The 24,374-nt window shown below is 36.6% G+C and overlaps 1 protein-coding gene across 6 annotated transcripts in view; it reads left to right on the forward strand.

Annotated features, from left to right (window-relative positions):
- CHODL (chondrolectin) overlaps positions 1-24,374 on the forward strand; it is a 411,269-nt gene that overhangs the window by 218,757 nt on the left and 168,138 nt on the right. The window contains exon 4 of one of the 6 annotated variants that reach the window (XM_064380057.1): positions 21,742-21,774. The exons of the other annotated variants lie outside the window; for them this stretch is intronic. The gene's annotated coding sequence lies outside the window, so the exon portion shown is untranslated. The remainder of the gene's footprint in view (positions 1-21,741; positions 21,775-24,374) is intronic. 6 annotated transcript variants of the gene reach the window in all.

The following is a 24,374-nucleotide window of genomic DNA, read 5'->3' on the forward strand; positions in this document are numbered from 1 at the left end:
ATTTTTGAACTTCAGAAGTTCAGAATAACTTTGATGATAATTCCTTCAATGGAAATTGACAGGAAATACTAGCTGTACAAATACATATAAGCAGTAATGTAAGGGAAAAAAATCTAAATATTATGTCTCATAGGGAAATAACAAAGCAGTTGAGTTTAGATGAAGAGGCTGAATAGTCGACAGAGAAGAAATGAATGAAAATATTTCTGAAGGTATAGTCATTCTCAAGGGATAGTCATTCTCAATTTCAGCACAGTATTCTTTACAAATAATGTCTCAAAGACAATCAAACTCAAAATAGTAAAATTATGGTAGAGCCCTTAAATACGGATCTAGAGACTATAATGATATCTTTAGCCCAAATGATTGCATTTATCAACGTGAATGGGAGAAAAACAGAGGGAATACCAACAAAACACTCTCCACAATTTAGTGGTGGTGATGGCAATGATGATGCTGAAGTTAAATGCAAAAGTAGGCATTAGCAAAGATATTGCCGTTTGAGAGATGGAGATTTTGAATGTGATACTCAACTATCCAACTTAAAATCTGACACAACTTGGGATACAGGAATTATGTTTTATTAGTTCTCAGCAGCTATGTAAGTCAGTTATCTGAAACAATAAAACAAAATGTTTTGCAGAAAATAGTCATCAAAAAGTCCTTGAATATAGAATCATTGGACAAGATGCCATGTGACATTGTATTATTTGCAGTTGGATGTAATGCCTGGATTAAATCTGGATGGGAGACATAGAAGACAAAGCAAGTGAAGTTGGCATTGAGCAACAGAGATAGGAGAAAAGGAAGAAGAATATAAAAAATAAAGAACCACCAGACAGTAAAAAGGGATAAAGTATGTGAGTTCAGTGATGAGACTTACCAAGCAGTACAAAGTTTAAATTTTTGAGAATGACAAGCAACAGCCCAGACCTTAATCTGACCATTGCCAAGCTTAGAAGTTGGAATTTTAATTTTTTTTACACAGGTGCCATCTCAGCTCACTGCAACCTCTTTCTCCCAGGCTCAAGCAATTCTCCATGCCTCCACTTCCTGAGTACCTGGGATTACAGGCGTGCACCACCATACCCAGCTAATTTTTGTATTTTTTGTAGTGGTGGGGTTTCACAATGTTAGCTAGGATGGTCTCAAACTCCTGGGCTCAAGTGATTCTTCCACCTTGGCCTCTCAAAGTGTGGAGATTGCTGGGCACGGTGGCTTACACCTGTAATTCCAGCACTTTGGGAGATGGAGGTGGGTGGATCACTTGAGGTCAGGAGTTTGAGACCAGCCTGGCCAATGTAGAAAAACCCCATTTCTACTAAAAATACAAAAATTAGCCAGATGTGATGGTGCCTGCCTATAATCCTAGCTGCTCAGGAGGCTGAGGTAGGAGAATCACTTGAACCCGGGAGGTGGAGGTTGCAGTGAGCTGAGATAGCACCACTGCACTCCAGCCTGGGCAATAGAGTGAGATTTTGTCTCAAAAAACCAAAACAAAACCAAGTGTGGAGATTACAGGCATGAGCCATCACATCTGGCCTTGGAATATTAATTCTAATGCCAGAAAACTATACTCTGAAAGAAAAAAATGTTTCTAGGTCAGAGAAAGAGAAAAAGAGAAAGAAGGGAGAGGGGAAGGACAAACATGAGCCTCTATTAAAAAACCATTAATTCTTCTGATTCTGAAAAACAAAAATATCCTATGATATATGAAATTATTATTACAACTTCAGAAAAACTCAAGAAAAAGGTGAGGAAAAAGGACAATATGGCTGGTTTGATGAGTGTTCCAAAAATGATGGCTGAGCTAAAACATAATTTCAAAGGATTGAAGATCAGAATTAGCACATATCTAAAAACGTTTACAAGAAAAGTGACAGAGATTGTTTTTCATATTATATTTTTGTTGATAATCTAGCTGTCTTTTTCATTCATGAATCCCTGATGAGCAAAGGAACAGAACCAATGTAGAAGAACTGCTGGTTGGCTCTAAGTTCGGAGAGAAGAATACAGAGAACATGGCTGAAAATGCTGGAAAGATGCTTCAATGGGAGAATGTACTTTGTAATTAACATTCAGTAATTAACATTCAGTGACTTCCTTTCATTTATTACTGAAGACATGTTGAAGACGAACAGCATGACATTAATTAATTTAAAATGGAATGTTCTTATTTGTATACAGATTTTTCTCCGGGAAAAAAATTGATTTAAGAGAAAATCAGTCATGTGCCCTTGGTGTAAAAATAGGTGTGTTTGCAAGAAACAGGCTCATACTGTTTGAGAAAAAAGAAAAATAGCTGCAACTATTTTCAAATAAATTAAAATTTTATGAAGATTTTATTTCTTCATTGGTTAAAGAGTGATGAAATAAGGAATATTCAGGAGATTTATAATCTGTAAACATTCAAATAATTATTTTTGTATGATTGCATAATTATGTAAAGAATACTATTTAAAAATACTTTAAGGAATTTTCATTTCTCTTAAGATAAAACCAAAAATGTTTAACATGGCCTCTAATGCCAAACTTAGCTGGTATCTACTTTCTTTCTCTGCATCCTCTCTCTCACTCACTCACTCACTCACTCACTCTTTTTCTCACATTTCTCACTCCTACTTTCTGTCTGCTTTCTACTCTGTTCCTCAGTGTGACTATCTCCTTGTCACTAAAGTTCATTCTGTCTTCCTAGATGATGTCCCTTCCTCACAGCCAAACTTGCTTTCACCTCATACATCTATTCTTCATTTAGATTGTAGATCAAACTTCACTTCTTTTAAGAATCCTTTATTGGCCTCCTGACTTGGGTCAGAGGTTCTTCTAAGGGCCTTTCTTTGTTAGCACTTATCACAATTACAATATATTTTAAAATGTGTCATACCTGTAAAGTCATGCCCATCTCTCCCATGTCATAGCCATTTAAACTGTGTCATAGCCATTTCTATTATGTCATACCCATGAGTCATACTCTTAAGTGATACTCATCTCTTTCATGTCAGCTCCAAGAAGACTGGGACTTTGTCAGTGTGTTTAATGAGCAATTTATTTTCAGTGCCTTGTACCGTCCCTACACAAACTATGTACTTAATCTTCTTTGATATAATTAATAAAAATGAATCCAAATTAAACATGTATAATGAGTATCATCTGCCTCATTAATATTTCAGTAGTTGTTTATTGTTGTGTTGGTTAAAGGCTGTGTAAAAGGAATTCCTGTTGTTTGATTGCTTTGAACTGGGGCATTGGTCTTTTTCTGCCTTTGGACTTGAACTGAAATATTGGCTTCTGAGCCTGACAGCTTTAAGACTGGAACTTGCATCATTGGTTCTCCTGTTTCTCAGGCCCTTGGACTTGGCCTGGAACTACAGCATCCATGCTCTTGAGTTTCTGGCTTGTTAACTACAGATTTCGTGAGTTCTCATTTTCTGTAATTGCGTCGGCCAATTCCTTATAATCTTTTTCTCTCTCTCTCTCCCCCTCTCTCTCCACACACACACATACATATGTAGATATATGCTTATCTATACATGTATATATACACCTCAGTTATATATTTGTATCTTCTATTGGTTCTGTTTCTCTGGATAACTCTAATAAAATAATTATTTAAATTAAGTGAAAACAGAATAAACAAGAATATTGCTGTTAGCACAAATGAAATCATGGCCTCAAATGATTTGTTTTGGTGGGACTAGTAATTATTCTCTTTGTGTGTTGTCTAAATGAAGGAAGGCCATTTGTGAATTAAACTGCAGTCATGCTTTTCTAATAATGGTGGTTGCATTACCATCTGAAGGATAGCATTCATGGGTAGGCTCTGTGGAAAGGACTGGTGCTTGTACACACTAATAAAATAGTTATTTCACTAGCACTTTCTCTTGAAACACAAATGGCACATACATACACAAATGTACTCACACACAGAGATTCTCTTTTTGTAGCCGGTAGTGCTTGCTTTCTAATTCAAACAACAATTAGCACTCCTGCATTGGAATAGGCATTATAAGGTACTATATGCCTTCTGTGAATATAAACCATCTTTTTCGTCTTTGTATTTCTAAACTCTAATAGACTGCTTAGCCCATAACATGCGCCAAAAAATACTGTATGATGAATGGACTTAATAAATAAATAAATGGGTACAATGCACATAGTTCACTCAAGGAGTTTTGAGCATTGAGAATACTATATGTGTTTGAATACTTGAAATTTGTGCCATTAGTGATATTTCTTTCCAGATAAGTAGAGTAGTATTTAATAAGAAGGGAAGGATTTTGCCCAAAACATTACTATCCTGGAGACTGCAATAAAGTTGCATGAAGCCTCAGAAAAGAACCAGACAGACCATCATCATATTAAAATTTTGAAGAAGCTTTGGAGGAGAGCATCAGTGTTTTAGCAAAGCAAATGATCATTTATCATTCGGAGGCACTTATTAAGTGCAGTATTGGAAACAAATTTGATAGAATATGAAAAACTATGGCAGTTTTTGTTTCCTTGGCAGGAAAAGCTCAAATAAAGTTTTGGTTAATTGTTTGAGGGTACTAAGAAATGCATCTTAAAAAGTACTTTTAACAGGAATGCTGTGATGGCACACTTGAGAAGGAGGAAGCCCACAGCTGATAGTGATGCATGGCTATTTACCATAAACAGCCTAATCCAATTTAGCTGCTTCATCAGAAAATTTGAAAGGCAAGTATTTGTTAATTCAATAACCTCCCAATATAAATCTATAGCAAATTCTTCCAGAGAGATTATGGAGGATTTTGGTACTGGTTGCTGATCTAAGATTGAGTTAGAGTTAAATTTACTGGAATTTCTTTTTCATGCCCCAAAATTATAATTTATTCTACTAAGTTATGTTTTCTGTCAAATCTAAGGATATATATTTTACTATGGGTTATTAAAAGCTAGGAAATTATGTACCTGATTTCCAATCTTATTTCATAAATATGCAACATTTCTTTTCCTGTAAACTGAGATTTTCAGGCCAGAAATTGCTCAATTTTAATAGATACTCTGGCAATCTATTTTTTCTTATTTACATAGTTTTGTATCTAGTTTTTAAACCTGAATATGCAAATGCCTCATGATTGTTCAATTCATATTTGAATCTTTTCTCTCTGTATTGCTTCTCCTCATATGATGCTACAGTTTTGAATGACCATCTGTATGGATAAATGGCTGGTGAGAGATCCCACTTCATTCTCTGCATGAATAAGAGATCTTACCATAGCTTTGTGGAACAAACCTTGGGACGGGGATAGAGAAAATCATGTAGGGAGAAGAGGAGACAAATCGCTGCCATTACCCAAACAGATATATGCTGGCTTCCTGCTACCACATTTTCTGGAAAGTATAACTTAGGGGGCTGTTATGGCCTAAATTATCTTCCCTTCCCTCTGAATTCATGTATTAGAAAGCCTAATCCTTAGTACCTCAGAATGTGACTTTATTTAGATAGAGGGTCTTTAAAGGGGCAATTAGGTTGAAATGAGGCTTTAATGGTGGGACCTAATCCAATCTAACTGGTGTTCTTATAAGAAGCATAAATTTGGACACACAAATCAGTACCAGGAAAGAGTGTGCACAGAGAAATGATTATGGGAAGTGACACAAGAGGTTGGCCATCTACAAGCCGAGGTGAGAGGCCTCAGAGGAAACCAAACCTGATGACACCTTGATCTGGGCCCTCGTAAGCCTCTAATCTATGAGAAAATAAACTTCTGTTATTTAAGCTACCCAGTCTGCACTATTTTGTTCTGGCAGCTCTAGCAAACTAATATAGGGAGGTAGAAGAATCTTCATGGACTGTGTTTTACGCCAGATGGTGTGAGGGGCTCCTTGCAGGCATTCACCTCAGCACATTTTGGCATGATTTTCAAGCAATATAGAAAGATGTCTGAGCTAGTGAGGAAGAACTTAATCTCTGGGAGATGAGTATAAACTTACAGGTTGAATTGTGTTCCTCTAAAAAGATACGTTGAAATCCTAACGCCCTATGCCTCAGAATGTGATCTTATTTGAAAAGAGGATCATTGCAGATGTAGTCAAGTTAAGATGAAGTCATTACTGTGAGTTTTAATCCAATATGACTGGTTTCCTTAGAAATTTGGATGTGGACATGTATAAAAGAATGCCATGTGAAGAAGGGAGAAATGGGGGTGATGTTTCCACCAGACCAGGGATGCCAGAGATTGGCAGCAAACAACCAGAAGTTTGGAGAGAGGCATGGAACAGATTCTTCCTCACAGCCCTTTGGAAGAACCAACCCTGAAACAGCCCTTTGAAAGAACACCTAGATTTTTGACTTCTAGTTGTTAGACTGTGAAGCAATAAGTTTCTTCTGTTTAAGGCACTCAGTTTCTGGTACTTAACAACAGCAGCTCTAGGGAATCAATATGTGCCTTAGTTCCTTTTTCCTTCATATTCGAGAAATAAGGATGTCTGAATCCTAACTGGCAATCATACAGTCTTTATAAGGCTCTCTGAGCATTACTTACCGTTGCTATTCTAAATAACTTTCCTCTTCTCTTTTTTTCTGCTTGTCATATTATCAGCCAACAGTCTACCAGAAAGGTCATTTGTGATGGATTCCCCAGATTTTATTTCTGCATGCCCAAAAAGTTGCTGGGCAGATTAAAAAATATATTGCTCATTTCAGCATTTACTTAATCTTAATTTTTGCTCTATTTTACTTTTTCTTCCTCCTAACCTTCCATCTTTCTCTTTTCATCTAAATACTTTTTTCTATTACTGGTTTTTATTATTTGTCTCACTTATTTTTATAAATAAAATAAATGCACAACAATTTTTATTAATTTTGCTCTTCCTTCAAACTATAGCCCCAAATAATTTACTTCTCTTCAAACATAAACTTCTATTCAAGAGCAAACCTCTTTATTTCTTTTTCTTCTTTTCTTCCTTCCTCTTTTTTTTTTTTTTTTTTTGGTTGAGATGGAGTCTCGCTCTTGTGCCCAGGCTGGAGTACAATTGCACAGTTTCAGCCCACTGCAACCTCCGCCTCCCTAGTTTAAGCAATCCTCCTGCCTCAGCCTCCCAAGTAGCTGGAAAAACAGGTGCCTGCAACTATGCCCGGCTAATTTTTGTATTTTTAGTAGAGATGGGGTTTCACTATGTTGGTCAGGCAGGTCTCAAACTCCTGACCTCAGATGATCCACATGCCTTGGCCTCTAAAAGTGCTGGGATTACAGAGGTCAGCCACAGCACCCCGCCAAGAGCTGAAACTTCTTTAAATGTCTAAAATTCTTCTCATCAAGTCTTTTCCTAAACTTTCCCTCTTAATTCAACTGGGCTTCATTCTTGCACCCTATTCTCACCTGGAAAGTGCTCTTGTAGATGTTACCAAGTTGAATTGACCTTTTGAAGTGCTCATCTTACTTACATCTCTGCATTGTTGAAAATTTCCTACTTGCATATTCTCTCCTCTCTTGGTTATGTATGAAGCAACATTTTATTCTGCTTAATTGGCCAGCTCTTTTCAATATCATAAGGAAATTTCTTCTTTTTAACCCTAAGCCCTGAGGTTTTCCAGGTGTCAATCAATAACTGTGACGGGTCTGAAGTTTGACTTTATTTGCAAGTTAATATGCCATAGTTTCTTATGACCCTGGGTAAGAGACAAAGAATTATTGTACTCACAACAGTGTCAACCAGAGAATTAGCATTTGCACCATTTTCTGAGCTCCAGTTCCCAGAGGGTGACCTGAAGAGGGCCAGGTGATGCCAACACATTCAGTAAGCTGTGTTATTGGACCCTTGTAAGAGTAAGCAAATTTTTTTTTTAATCTCAATTTTATTAGTAAAAGCATAGAGAAAAATTTCTAGAAGAATTAAAAGAAAATGTTAACATTAATTATCTTTAGGGAGAAACATAATGAAATTTCAGAATAATAATAAAAGATTTCTAAGATCTACAGATGACAATTCCTTTTGAGCAACGTTGAATACAATACTCTACCAGAAAGGAATTGGACAAACCACAGGAGTATGCTGCCTAAGAGAAGACTTTTGCATTAAACTTGGTCATTCCTTTACTCTGAAATCCCAGTTTCTATTCTGCTATCATTTAGTTGATGTTTTTGCCTATAAATACCACCAAATATACTAGTGGATATCAAATTTATAAAAAGTCCAATGTCATTGATAATTGTTATACTCTTATAGTCCATTGATTGAGAATATACATACATATATATGTGTCTGTATATATATATATATGGATGGATTATTTGACCCCTGGACACTAAACCTGCTCTATAATGTATACTTCCAAGAGTGGGTTTGGGAACAACTGTTCTATATATTTTAGTGTTTGATACATAAAGTTGACTTAGTACATTGTGTAATGACAAAGATGGTGGTAAAATTACTTTTTCTTAAAACAATGGCTACTAAAATTTACAACTGCAAAATATGTTCTGTGACTTAGAAAATACTTTTTATTTTTAATTTTTTTGTAAAGATACAGTATTGCTGTGTTACCCAGCTGGTCTCAAACTCCTGTGCTCAAGTGATCCTCCCACCTCGGCCTCCCAAACTGCTGAGATTACAGACATGAGCCTCTGCACCCAGCCCAAACTTTCCTTCCTCCCTCCCTCTCTCCTTCCCTCCCTCCGTCCCTTCCTTCTTTCCTGCCTTCTTGCCTTCCTGCCTTCCTTCCCTCCTTTTTCTTTCTTTCTTCTTTCTTTCTTTTTCTTTCTTTTCTTTTTCTCTTTCTTTCTTTCTTTTCCTCTCTCTTCCTTCCTTCCTCCCTCCCTCCCTTCTTTCTTTCCTCCCTCCCTCCCTCCCTCCCTTCCTCCCTTCCTTCCTTTCTCCCTCCCTCTCTTTCTTTCTTCTTTCTCTCTCTCTCTCTCTCTTTCTTTCATTTCTTCTTCCTCTCCCCTTTCTTTTCTTTCTTTCTCTAGATAGTCTGGAACTTCTGGGCTACAAATTGGGTTCGGTGTAAACTGCTCAGGTGATGGGTGCACGAACGTCTCACACATCACCACAAAAGAACTTACTCATGTAACCAAATGCCACCTGTTCCCCAGAAACTTATGGAAATATAATGTTTTCTCAAAAAATACTCCTTGTGTTAATTTTAAGTAGAAAAATAACATTAATATGTTGAGTCTAGTTTGAGCTGCAACTTTCAAAAGAGCAACAAGTTTAAAACTAATTTCTTCTATATTCTCTAGATTCATGTTTTAAAAAGAGGAATTTTGCAAAATTCACCCAGCACTCCTTAGGATTCTATTGGTACTGAAGTAAAGCTAATAAAAATAAGTAAAATTGGATATGAGATAAAACTGTACTAAGCCCAAGAGTAAGCAAATATTTTGTAATGGGCATTAAGCCTGCCTGTCTTGCCCAGCAGGAAGATATTATTTTTATTACACTGGGCAGTAAACAAATCTTATCTTCTCTAGTCTCCAAGCTTGTTCACTATGCAAACATCATTGAAAAGATTAGAGCAAAAGCTGTGTGCTTCTACAGATATGCAGAAACCCAAGATACCCGTGTAGAACTCTCCCAACCAAAGAAGTATGTTACTTTCTCAGTCCTCCACATGCCCTTCCTAGATGACCGCAACTCCTGCTTGTGCCCCAGTGACTTCTGAATCTCTCTTTCTCAACTCTAAGTAATTGTGGAAACTTGGATGATGTAACCAAAATAGTATCTTTTTTTTGTTGTTTACTCTAGTTATGTTCTCCTTCTGCATTTCTGAGTTTTGTAAGTGTCATCAATATTTATTTATTATTCTAAACTAGTAAGTCACAGATATTATTTACATATCCTTTTCCTTCTTCATACTAAGTCATTAAAGCCCTAATGGTTTTTTTTGAATCTATATATATTTTCAAATATATATATATATACACACACACACACACACACACACACACACACACACACATATTTTAATTGTTACTCCTCTTGCCCATTTCTGTTTTAGTCCAGACCCTCAAAATCCTACTTGGAGCTATAACTACAGCTCTTTAATTGGTCTCTCTGTTTCTATGATCACCCCTTCAGTTCTGCCCTCTACATGGTTCCCTATGTGATTTTTCTAAGAGACAATTATTTCTTTTCAGGCTCAAAACACTTTTATTAATTCTCCTATCTATGGTACTTGGAATTCCCCCTGAACTCTGAGGTGTGAATGGATTCCTAGCCAAGTACAAAGTGATTATACATTTCTGTTTCATTTAGTAAATCATACATGCCTATATTTTATGTAGTATTTAATATCTAAGTTAAGTTTTACATTTACCAATACATATTACAAATACCACAACCCTCTTCAAATATCAGGCTTACTTTTGTCTGAATATTTCCACTCTACTGGTCTGCACATTGTAAACATTTTGTTATGGGCTTTATAAATAAAGTTCTTTTAGTTCTTTTATAGAATAGTGCAATAACCTATTTAAATAAATCTATTTTTAAAATAGTTTGCATTATAGAAGTATATGGCTGAGGTGCTAGCAGATCTTAACATTCTTAATTCTAAAAATATTAATAGTAAACTTGTAAAAAATATATAATTCTGACTGAAAAACAATCTTAAAGATCTGTCTTTAGTTGAAAGCTCTCCCTCCTTATGGCTTCAATGTGATTTCTGTCACAGTGCACTTATAAGGAGGATTAAAAGGCCCACTTATAATTTGTCAATAAAATTATAGTGAGAAATATTTTTTAGGACACCCTGCTAGTCACATGGATGAAGCCCTCTCATCCCTCCCCCTTGTTATAAAAGGTTGACATTATAGAGTGCAAGAGCTTCAGATTTGAGACAGGAATTTAGGAGAAGACTCTAGTAAAAATAAATTAAAAGTCTTTGAAGTTATATGGAATGTAGGAATTTCTATAAAGAGAAATTTTGATAGGTCATTGCAATGAGAGTAAAAGTAAACTGTAAAGTACAGTCCTAATTTTGTGTATGCCTAGTAACAATTCTGTAAGTATTAAGAGAAATAAATTGTTATTTAAGATGGAAAAACCCATAGATGTGGTAATACAATCTTTACTGACCATCTGGACACAACCCTATTACATGAACATAACCTTGGCAGATGGATTTCCAATTGTTGCATGACAAAAAGTCAGTCTACCACCTCGTCTGAGAGTGGAGGACCTCTTATATCAAATATACCTATAAAAAGTTTTATTTTTTCTATATTCAGTGGCCTTTTAATTTCAAACTGTGTTATATTAGAGTTCATTACAATGACATTTGAAAAATGTTAATATCTCCATGTATTTTGAGGTCTTGTTCATTATTAAAGTTTATATTTTGATATATAAAGGCTAAGCCTTTGGAAGACTTCTTATCAATGTGTAACCTCTTCAGTAATAATAACATTTAGTTAAAGAATACTTTGGAGATGGGGACTACTACAAACCATCTCAGTGAATCCTTGTGACATTTATCTCATTTATAGTGACTTTAGTATGTGTTGATAATGAAGTGTCCATTAATAATACTGCTACATAGGAAAACTTTTTGAAATAGACAAAACATTAGTGACTTTAATCTGGAATACAAGTTAGTACTAGCTTAAAAGCTTTTAAGTTAAAATTAAGGTGAAAATCTGAAAGTAATGCCATGCAACCTGTTTTAAAAATGACATCCATAAGGTGAATAAAAAATTCAACAGCAAGTGAAATTGGCTGCATTTTGAGTAGATTTCAGATTGTAGTTTTACCTTAATAAATACATCAACTGCAGTCTTCCTGAGCGATTAGCTTTAATCATCATCCATCTTTTGCATCAGTAATGTATGGCATGGCAGAAGCCTTTTTATACTTCTAATGATTACATTAAATTGACTTAAACTTTCAGGAAGATTCTATGAGTTTTTCTGTTTTAAGTTATTAACCTTGAACTAGAAAAATATTCCCACCTTATCGTTTTACTGCATGAATTCTAATGATTATTCAACTGGCATTATTTAACTGAATTAAAAAGTGCAATATTTATACATTGAGATTTCAGTTCATTTCTTTCTAAATCTATCTTTTAGGAAGGAAAAAAATAGCTAAGAAAAAAATTAGCTTTGTATTTTACCTGGCTTACCTCCCAGTCTCAGACACCTCAAAATATATAATATGTTTATTAGTGATTAATTATTTTTATTTGGCTATTCAAATCCTTTATGTAACATATTACACAGTATGTTATTTTCAGATTATATGTAGATTATAATTTATCTTGATGTAATATAATAAAATAAACTTTATTTTTAAAAAGCAAGGAGTTAAAAATAAATTTCATAATATTTAGCTTGGAATAGTAAGTCATTTTTTTCTTATAATTTTGATTTTGCATCACTTAGACATGGAATTAAACAGATGTGTGAGCTGAAATGTCAAAAGAATACTTTGATTATTTCAGTGTCTGAGACAAATGAATCTAATGGATTACTGCCGAATAAATTGCTGAGCTATTGACCATCATAATGGCTGACGGAATTGATTATATAGAAAATAGCCACTCTTTTTCTAGTGATTGAGTGATGGAAAAGATCCCATTTTACCAGTCAGCCTTTATGAAATTATCCCTGGAAAGAAATCTTAACAGGCTATGTGCATGTCTGTTAGAACAATAGGAATTGCTAAATAACTTCAAACTTAGACACAAGTCACTTGTCACATAAACAAAATTTAATAACAGAGTTTAAGCAATAATCTTGGATATGGAGCACTCTTTAAGAATTTCTAAATTAGACTGTTATTACTTGCTGGTGTTTACTGTTCTGAAGAACATTACACAGCCTTTATGTAAGTTTCTTTTGAAGACAAAGTAGGAATGTATATGAGGTAATAACATACATATTGAGACATTGCTATAAAGAATAGATGATATAGAGAGGGACGAATGCATTATATTTTCCCCGGTGGTTTTAGAAGTTTTTACTTGACTAATTGATTCAGGTACTTGAAGAGGAACTTGTGGGCTATCCTTTTTGATATATTTAAAATTTCCCCTAAAATTCTTTTCTTACTCTTTTCTTTCACATTCTTTTATTAGGCTTTCTAAGTTTATTGTCTAAGGAAAAAGAAGAATTAAGAGGAAAAATTAATCCACTCCTGGGAAAGATAAGAATATGGAAGTCTTCATGCTGAGTCAGAGAAAATGTCTTTTCAAAGTCTAGATTAAAAATGTTGCTGATTGTGGCGACTGAGAAGAAAAGGAGAGAGATTTGATGAGCCCATATAAAGAATGGGGAGTTGATACGTTTGCAGGGACAGTGACTAAGGACCAGATGTAAAGAAGGATGTCTGTGCAGGGGCCACAGTAGTTTGATAAAGAGATCATTACTAATGGCCTATTTCCAAACCAGCTTCTCAAACTTAAATGTAATCCCAAAGAAAAGGGGGCAATAAATTGATTGAGTTTGAAAAATTAAGATGTCTTTTTTGACATTTGAATTTTTGAATGTATATTCAGAATCACTTCTATTTCAGAATGACAGCTTCTATTATCTGCACAGAAAATGCAGGAAATTCATTCTTTAGTTCTAACCACATAGTTCAAACCACAGGACTAAAAGAATGCTCTCAGCCTCATGCCCACCTTCTTTGGATTGATGGAACTTCTGAGAAAATAGGCCATGAGTTATAGAGTGTCATGCTTTGCCAACCTCTGAAACCCACATGTCTGTTGTTCCAGGCAAAAATATTCTAGTGTAATTATAGAAAGTGAAAAAATTAGAACGATTGCTCTGCAAATATCTAAACAAATTCCAAGAAATCTCTTTTCTCATGTTTACCATTCAATTCCCTGTTACCTTAACTGCAACTATAAAGTCAGACACACTTGGATTGATCTCTCATCCCCACTCATCACTACCTATGGGAACTTGGGCAAGATACTTCTCTTGGCCTCAGTTTCATTGTTTTTAAAATTAGGATTATTATTTTTATCTCACAGGTGTAGTAAGAATATGGGGAAAACTGGTACATGGTATTTAATCAGTGGTAGCTACTTTTATAATGATAACTTCCACATTGCTCATTTCCATCCTCTGTCTGCTGACAGGCACTGTTCTATTTTGTGTCCATCTGTACATGATCTCTATGTCTGCTTTTGCTATGGTCTAAATGTTATTATACGCCCAAAATGCATGCAACAAAATCCTGACCCATAAGATGATGGCGTTAGGAGGTGAATTTTTGAAAGCTGATTAGGTCACGGGGGCAGGACCCTTGTGAGTGGGATTAGTGCCTTTATAAAAGAGCCTCTATGGGCCATTGCACTCCAGCCTGGGTAACAAGAGCAGAACTCCGTCTCGAAAAAAAAAAAAAAAAAAGAAAAAGCGCCTCTAGAGAGATCTCTCCTCCTTTCTCCCACCTGAGGACACAGCAAACAGATAGCTGTTTACAAGCTAGGAAGTGAGCCCTTCCCAGACACTGAATCTGCAACCATCTTCATCTTGGACTTCTCAGCTTCCAGAACTGTGAATGATAAATTTCTGTTGTTTATATGCATCCTGGTTTATGGCATTTTGTTATAGTAGCCTGCGGGGACTAAGAGAACTGGTACCAAGAAGTGGGGGCACTGCCATAACAAATACCTAAAAATGTGGATGTGACTTTGGAATAGGATAATGGATAGAGGTTGGAAGAGCTGTGAAGTGCGTGCTAGAAAAAGTCTATGTTGCTATGAATAGACCTTCAAAGGTAATTCTGGTGGCAACTCAGGAGAAGAGCTACAGAGAAAGCCTCAAACTTCTTAGAGAATATCTGAACGGATGTTGGTAGGAATATGGAAGGTAAAGGCCATGCTGATGAGATCTCAAATGGAAATGAAGAGCATGTTATTGGAGGAAAGGCCATTTTTCTGTAAAATGTAAAACAAACTGTTCAAATTGTGCTGATGTCCAAGTGTTTTTGTAGAAGATAGAACTTTTGTATGATGAAATTGGATATTTGACTGAGAAAATACCTAAGCAAAGTGTTGAAGGTATGGCTTGGCTTCTGTTGCTGGCTTATAGTAAAAGGCAAGAAGAGAAAAATGATTTAAAGATGAAATTGTTTATTAATAAAGAGGCAGAACTTGAAGATTTGGAAGATTCTCAGCCTATTCATTCTGAAAATAATGAGAGCCTTCCTGGGAGAGAACACAAAGGATGTGTCAAGATTAACTCATAGGGAGATTAGTTAGTTATTTAAACAGAAGCCAGGAACTATTGTCCAAGACAGTAGAAGAATGACCCAGAGTCAATTTGCATTACAGGTCTAGGGTGCAAGAGCACCAGCAAGTGTGGAGCCACTGGAGAGAGCCCCCATTAGGGCAATACCTAGTGGAGTCATAGGGCCAGGGCCACTTTTGTGACCTAAGATAGATAAAGCCACCAGAGTGAGATTCCATCCCCAGGGAGCTGTGGTCTCCAGACCAAGGAACAGAGCTGCCATATAATTTGGGCCACTGCAGAGAATTGCTACAAGAATGGCACCACCTAAATTTGTGAGAGCAGGTTGCTTGGAACCTTAGGGACCTGTTTACTGATTTGAAAAGCTGTTGGGGTGCCACTCCAGTGGGGCCAGAAGGTGAGACTCCCAGCTTAGTGAGTCTGGAAGGCAGGATTCCCACCTTAGTGTGCATGGAGGGTAGAGCATTAAGTCAAAGATTACTTTAAAACCCTAAGGCTTTGGAGCTACTTGGGACCTGTCACTCTTGCTTCTTTCCCATTTTCCCTTTTGGAATGGGAATGTCTGTCCTGTGCCTGTCCCACCATTGTTTTCTGGAAATGGGTAACTTCTTTGATATCATAGGTTTGCAGGTAAAGGGGAATTTGCTTCCTGAGGCAAATCATACCTTAAGTCTCACCCATATATGATTTATATGATTTTTATATGAGACTATGGACTTTAGACTTTTGAGTTAATGCTGGAACAAGTTAAGATTTTTGAGCTATTGGGATGGAATGAATATATTTTGCATGATTGAAGGACATAAATTTTGGGAGCCCAGGGACAGAAGGCTGTGGTCCAAATGTTTGTGTCCTTCCAAAGTTTATATGTAGAAATCCTCGCCTCCAAGGTGATTGTATTAGGAGGTGGAACTTTGGGGAAGTAATTAGGTCATGGGGATGAAGCTTTCATAGATGAGATTAGCCCTTACAATAGAGACTCCAGAGAGCTCCTTTGCCCATTTTGCAATGTGAGGACACAGTGAAAAGAGTGCTGTTTAGGAGGCAAACCCTCACCGAACACTGAATCTGCCAACACCTTGATCTTGGACTTTCAAACTTCCTGAACTGTGACAAATAAATTTTTGTGTTTCTAAGCCATGAAGTCTATGATATTTTTATAGCAGTCTGAATGGACTATTGAAATAAGACAACCTCACTACCATTATCAGTAATTGACTTTCCCCTTCTTTTCCCAATCCCTACTAGGGATGGGCTCTGACATATGTTATGTACAATGACATGGAAAAAGGAGAACTTTGAGAGTAATTTCAGTATAGCATGTGGTTAGAAATATGGACTCCGGAGTCAAACTACTGGGTTTATAATTCAGGGTCTGCCATTTACATGGTATCTCTTTCTCTGGATAAGTGGATTATTCTTTCTGTGCCTAGTCTTTCTTATCTGTAAAATAGTGTATTAGTCTGTTTTCATGCTGCTAATAAAGACATCCCCAAGACTGGGTAATGAGACTCGATAATTTATAAAGGAAAGAGGGTTGATGGACTCACAGTTCTACACAACTGGGGAGGCCTCACAATCATGGTGAAAGGCAAAGGAGAAGCAAAGGCACGTCTTATATGGCCGCAGGCAAGAAAGTGTGTGCAGGGGAACTCCCCTTTATAAAACCATCAGATCTTGCAAGACTTACTCCCTGTCACAAGAACAGCATGGGAAAACCTGTCCTCATGATTAAATTATCTCCCACTGGGTCCCTGCATGACATGTGGGGATTATGGGGGCTACAATTCAAGATGAAATTTGAGTGGGGACACAACTAAACCATATCAAATGGTGAGGTTATAAATAATATTTATTTTATAGAGTGGTTGTATTAAGTGATTTAATACATATAAATTGCTTAGAATATTAAATATATTAAATAAAAAGCAGTTAATAGATATTATTGCAAATACATCAATGACTTTTGAACTAATCTTTATGTTCTCATACTTAGAATTTATTTGTTTGTATTTTCATTAGTTAATATTCCCTACATGACTATGAGTTTCTCAAAGATAAGAATGCCTTATTCATATAACACAAATCACCATACATTTCCACTCTTCTTTACTACATATTACTTGCTTAGTGATGTTTTCTTGTCATTAGTGTTCTTTTTACATATTAGGGAGTTTATGGATGTTGTCTCATTTAATTCGCAAAGAGCTTTTTGAGCTAGGTAATATTTTGCACAACTCAAGAAGAAATGAAGTCTTAGAAATGTTAGATAACTTGCCTAAGGTCTTGCAGCTAATGTAGATCAGACACAAGATTTGCACCTAGGTAGTTTGAATCAGAGCCCATGTTCATATCCCCTATGCTACATGGCTTCCTTTTATTTGTTTGTTTTCATATATTTAGGAGGTGTAAGTGCAGATTTCTTACTTGCATATATTGTATAGTGGTAAAGCCTGGGCTTTTAGTATACCCATCACCTGAATAGTGAATATTGTACCCAACAAGTATTTATTTTAGCCCTCATTTCCCTCCAAATCTCTTTTGTAGATTCCAGTTTCTATTATTCTTCTCTGTATGTCCATGTGTACTCATTGTTTAGTTCCCATTTATAAGTGAGAACATGTGGTATTTAACTTTCTGAGTTATTTCACTTAAAAGAATGACTTCCAGTTTCATCTTTGTTGCTGCAAAACATAATTTTATTCTTTCTTATCCCATAAAACACATGATTTCATAGTGTATATATACCACAGAATATTTTATATATATAGCACATATATGTACCATAGAATATTATATATTTCACATATATATACCATATATGTGATAAATATAAAATTTGTATACATACACACATATATTCCATAGAATATTGTATATATAATCACATATATATGCACCATATATATCACATTTTCTTTATACAATCATCTGTTAATGGATACTTAGTTTGATTCTGTGACTTTGCTATTGTGAATAGTGCTGTGCCAAACGATACAAGGGCAGGTATCTTTCTGATGTAATAATACCTGCTTTTGTATGTTTGTCACAGCACTATTCACAATAGCAAAGTCATAGAATTTGCTATAATCCCACCCAGTAGTGGGATTACTTGATTGAATGGTAGTCCTATTTTTAGTTCTTTAAGACATAGTCATACTGTTTTTCATAAAGATTGTACTAATTTACATTCCTACCAACAGTTTATAAGAATTCTCTTTTTCTCTGCATCTCTGCCAACATCTTTTGTTTTCTGACTTTTTAATAACAGCCATTCTGGCTGGTCTAAGATGATATCTCTTGTGGTTTTAATTTGCATTTCTTTGTTGATTAGTTATGTTGAGCTCTTTTTCATGTTTGTTGGCTGCTTTTATGTCTTCTTTTGGAAATTATTAGTTCATGTCCTTTGCTCCATTTTTAATTTGGTTATTTGTTTATTTCTTGTTGAACTGCTTGGATTCTTTGTAGATTCTGAATATTAGCCCTTTGTTAGATACATGGTTTGTAAATATCTTCTTCCATTCTGTAGGTTGTCTGTTTGCTCTTTTGAGTGTTTCTTTTGCTGGTCAGAAGCTTTTAAGTTTACATAAGTCTCTCTTGTTTATCTTCATTTTTGTAGCATTTGCTTTTGAGGACATGGTTAAAAATATTTTGCTTGGGATTTTCTTCAAGGATGTTGATAGTTTCAAGTTCTATATTTAGGTCTTTAATGAATCTTGAGTTAATTTTCGTAAATGGTAAGAGGTATGGGTTCAAGTTTATTCTGCTGCAGATGGTATCCAATTTTTCCAGCATCATTTATTGAATAAAATGTTCTTTTCCCAGCATACATTTTTGTGATTTCATCAAAGATCAGTTGGTTGTAGGTATGTGGCTCTATTTCTGCATTCTCCATTCTGTTCCATTGATATATTTGACTATTTTTATACTAGTATCTTGCTGTTTTAGTCACTATAGCTTAGTAGTATAATTTGAAGTCAGGTAATATAATGCCTCCAGCATTGTTCTTTTTGCTTAGGATTGCTTTGACCATTTCGGCTCTTTTTTGGTTCCAATGCATTGGTAACTTGATAGGGATTGCATTGAATCTATAAATTGCTTTGGGCAGTATGGTCATTTTAACTACATTTATTCTTGCAATCCATAATCATGGGATGTTTTCCCATTTGTTTACATCATCTACAATTTCTATTATTAGTGTTTTATAGTTCTTCTTATAGAGATACTTTACCTCCTTGGTTAAATGTATTCCTAGGTATTTTATTTGTTTGGTAGCTAGTGTAAATGGAATTTCCTTCTGATTTTGTCTAGATCATTATTAGTGTATAGAAATGCCACTGATTTCCATACATAGTTTCATGTCCTGAAACTTTATTCAGTTCATTTATCAAATTTAAGAGATTTCTGATGGACTCTCTAGATATTACTAGATATAAGATCATATATTATCCATGAACAAGGATCATTTGACTTCTTTTCCAATTTGGATATCTTTTACTTTCATTTTTTTCTTGCCTGATTACTCTAGTGAGAACTTACAGTACTATGTTGAATATGAGTGGTGAAAGTTGGCATCTTCTCTTTTCAAGCTCTTAGAGGGAATGCTTTTAACTTTTCTCTTTTAAGTGTTATGTTGACTATGGCTTTGTCATATATTGCCTTTATTACACTGAAATATGTTTCTCTTGTGGCTAGTATGTTGAGGAATTTTATCACAAGGGGATGCTGAATTTTACTGACTGCTTTTTCTGTATCTATTGAGAGGACCATTTGGTTTTTATTCTTAACTCTATTTATATAATGTATCATGTTTATCGATTTTCATATGTTTAACCATCTATACATCTCTGGAATAAATCACACCTTATCATGGTGATGTAGTTTGACTCTGTATCCCCACCCAAATCTCATCTGAAATTGTAATCCCCATGTGTCAGGGGGAGGGCCCTAATGGGAGGTGATTGAATCATGGGGGCAGACTTCCCCCTTGCTGTGAGTTTTCACAAGATCTAGTTGTTTCAAAGTGTGTGGCATTTCTTCTTTCACTTCCTCTCTCTCTCCTGCTCTGCCATGGTAAGATTTGCTTGCTTTCCCTTCACCTTCTCCCTTGATTGTAAATTTCCTGAGGTTTCTCAGTCATGCTTTCCATTTAGCCTGTGAAACTGTGAGTCAATTAAACCTCTTTTCTTTATAAATTACTCAGTCTCATGTAGTTCATTATAGAGTGTGACAATTGACTAATAAAGAAAATTGGTACCCTAGTGACCTATTGCTATAAAGATACTTGAAAATGTGGAAGTGACTTTGGAATTGGGTAATGGGTAGAGGTTGGAAGAGTTTAGAAGGTTAAGACAGGAAGATGAGGGAAAGTTTGGAACTTCCTAAAGACTTGTTGAATGGTTGTGACCAAAATGCTGATAGTGATATGGACAGTGAAGTCCAGGCTGAGGTGATGTCAAATAAAGATGAGAAATCTATTGAGAACTGTAATAAAGGTCACTCTTGCTATGCTTTAGCAAAGAGACTGGTGTCATTGTACTCCTGATATAGAGATCTGTGGAACTTTGAACTTGAGAGAGATAATTTAAGGTATCTGGCAGAAGAAATTTCCAAGTGGCAAAGCATTCAAATGTGACTTGGCTGCTCCTAACAGTGTATAGTCTTATGTGTTCACAAAGAGATGGTCTGAAATTGAAACTTACGTTTTAAAAGGAAGCAGAGTGTAAAAGTTTGGAAAATTTGCAGCCTGACCATGTAGTAGAAACAACAACAACAACAAAAATCTATTCTGGAAAGAAATGCAAGCCACTGGCTGCAAAACTTTGCTTAAGTAAAAAGGAGCCAAATGTTAATCAGCAAGACAATGGGGAAAATGTCTCCAGGGCATATCACAGATCTTGACAGCAGTCACTCTTATCACAGGCCCTGATGCCTAGGAGGAAAAAATCGTTTCATGGGCTGGGCCCAGGGCTCTGCTGCTCTGTTCAGACTTGGGACATGGCACCCTGTATCCAAACCATTCCAGCTCCAGCCATGACTAAAAGGGGCCAAGGTACAGCACAGGCTGTTGCTTCAGAGGGTACAAGTCCCAAGCCTTGGCAGCTTCCAAGTGATGTTGGGCCTGGGGGTGAACAGAAGGCAAGAGTTTGGGAATCTCTGCCTAGATTTCAGAGGAGGTATGGAAAAGCCTGGATGTCCAGCCAGAAGTCTACTGCAGGGGTGGAATCTTCATGGAGAACCTCTGCTATTGCAGTGTGGAATGAAAATCAAGGTGGGGCACTGCCTAGAGGAGCTGTGAGAAGAGGGCTACCATCCTCCAGACCTCAGAATGGTAGATCCACCAACAACTTTCACCATGGGACTGGAAAAGCTGCAGTCACTCAACACCAGCCCATGAAAGCAGGAGTGGGGATCATTTGAGCTTTAAGTTTAATGACTGCCCTGCTGGGCTTTGGACTTGCATGGCGTCTGTGGCCCCTTGTTTTGGCCACTTTCTCCTATTAGAAATGTGAGCATTTACCCAGTGCATGTATTCCCATTGTACATGGAAGTAACTAACTTGCTTTTGATTTTGCAGGCCCATGTGCAAAAGAGACTTGCCTTGCCTCAGGTGAGACTTTGGACTTGGACTTTTGGGTTAATGCTGGAATGAGTTAAGGCTTTGGGAGACTGCTGGAAAGGCATAATTGTATTTTGAAACATGAGAAGAACATGAGATTTGGGAGGGAAAATATGGTTTGTCTTTGTATTCCCACTTAAATCTCATCTTGAATTGTAATCTCCTTGTGTCAGGAAATGAGCTTGGTGCTACGTGATTAAATCATGGGAGTGGACTTTCCCCTTGCTGTTATTGTGATAATGAGTGACTTCTCATGAGATCTGGTTGTTTGAAAGTATGTGGCACAGCTCCCTTCTCTTGCTTTCTCATGGTAAGATATGCTTCTTTCCCTTTCATCTTCCACCATGATTGTAAGTTTTCTGAGGCTTCCCAGTCATGCTTCCTGTTAAATCTATGAGTTAATTAAACCTCTTTTCTTCATAAATTACTCAATGTCAGGTAGTTCTTTATAGCAGTGTGAGAACAGATTAATACAATAGTGTATTATCTTTTCAATGTGCTGTTGGATTTGATTTACTAGTATTTTGTTGAAGATTTTTCCATCCATTTTCATCAGGGATATTGGTCATAGCTTCCTTTTTTTGTGTGTTCTTGTATGTTTTTGGTATAAGGGTAATATTGGCCTTGAAAGAATGAAGGAGAATTCCCTCCTCCTCCATTTTTTTTTTTTTTTTTTTTTTTTGGTGGCATAGTGATATTGCTTGGTTGTGTCCCTACCCAAATCTCATTTTTAATTATAATTCCCAGAATCCCCACATGTCATGGCAGGGAGTGGGTAGGAGGTGATTGAATCATGGGGGAGATTTCTCCCATGTCCTTCTCATGACAGTGAGTCGGTTCTCATGATACCTGATGGTTTTATAAGCATCTAGCACTTCCCCTGCTGGCACTCATTCCCTCTCCTGCCCCCCCGTGAATATACAAATACATGGTACCTTCCACCATGACTGTGAGTTTCCTGAGGCCTCCCAAGCCTTTCAGAACTGTAAGTCAATTAAACCTCTTCCCTTTATAAATTACCCAGTTTTGGGTATTTTTTCATGACAGCATTAGAGCCAAGTAATACACATAGTTTTAGGACTATTAGTTCTGCAGGCTATATAGGAGGCTTGGCTGCAGAGGCCCCAGGAAACTTAAAATCATGGCAGAAGTAGAAGGGGAAGCAGGCACAATCTTCACATGGTGGAGCAAGAGAGAGATATCAAGTGAAGGGGAAAGTATTATACACTTTTAAACAACCAGATCTTGTGAGAACCCGCTCACTGTTATGAGAACAGCAAGGGGTATGTTTGCCCCCATGATCCAATCACCTTCTATCAGGCCCCTCCTACAACATTGATGATTACAATTCATCATGAGATTTGAGTAGTGACACAGAGCCAAACCATATCAGCCTGGTTTCCCTGAGGACCAGAGAGGGTGAGGTCTCTCACAGCCATGCAGTATGGGCAAGAAGCTGTGGGAAGTGCAGTCTGCTTATGTCTTAGTCTCATGAGCAGCTCATATCAGGGCAGCAAGGTCACTTCCAGGGGTGTGTGATACTATCTCACTCTCCCTTCTTGGAACAGTGCAGTAGTGGCAGCCATGTCTGTAAGTCCTGATATCTAGCCTTTCAACTTTGTACCCTGCTGAGGCTGCTTTAGGCCTAGGTGCCCATGAGATTCTCTGTGGATACCTTTTCTGGAGCAACATCTGTGTGCAATCTTTAGGCAGTATCATATGTCAGACCCAATTGGTCAAGGATTTTTCTTGTACCCAAGACCATAAAAGCCAAGCCCTAGGGTTTTCTCTCTTACTGTTTCCCTACATCCATAAATCTCTCCTGGGTATCTGTCAAGTCCCAGCTGGGCAAGCTGCCTCAAACCCTCTCCTTACTTCTGTTGCTTTTCATCTCTTCTCTGGTGACTCCTAGCATTCTCTCCCAGAGAATCTGTTTGAAATGTGAGTATCTACTTACTATTCTGGTTCTTCTCCATGGAGGAGGGACATACTGCCTGCATCCAGTAAGCCATCTTGATCTAAAATCTGGCTTCTATTTGCTATTGAACGGAGCAGAAATGTAATTTGTCAAGATGACTAGATTGTGAATGAGTTAAATAAGCAGGCCCATGACTAAAAATCAACACTCCTTATCTAACCTTTCTAATCTTCCTGTTCTTAGTAAGGTCTTGGTTCTCAGTAGAGTCTGCCAAATGGGTTTATTTACATTAGAGAAGGCTGCACCTGCTCATCCCATCTCATGTACATTCACCTCCTACTGATGGGTACTCTTTTTTTCCAACTCTCTATGGCCACCTTTGCCTGAAGGTTCAGCTATAAACCCGTTTTCAAACTTGACAAGCATAGCCTTTCAAAACATAACCCTAACTTATTTTACCAGTCTTGTTGCTCACATAACTTTCTGTATTATGTACTTTAGCTGGTGACAAACCAGCTTCCTTTTCAAATCTTTTGTTTATCCTGTTGTTACTGTTATCAATTTTTTTCTCTCTAGCTATCCTCTCTTCTCTCTTATCTCTCTTACATTTCCTTCTATTATTTTAAAATATATAGATATTATTTATGTATCTATTTTCATCAGCTTCATAATA

Source organism: Aotus nancymaae, unplaced genomic scaffold (genome assembly GCF_030222135.1).
Source record: "Aotus nancymaae isolate 86718 unplaced genomic scaffold, 86718_ANA_hifiasm-v0.15.2.pri h1tg000022l_1, whole genome shotgun sequence".
NCBI lineage: Eukaryota > Metazoa > Chordata > Mammalia > Primates > Aotidae > Aotus > Aotus nancymaae.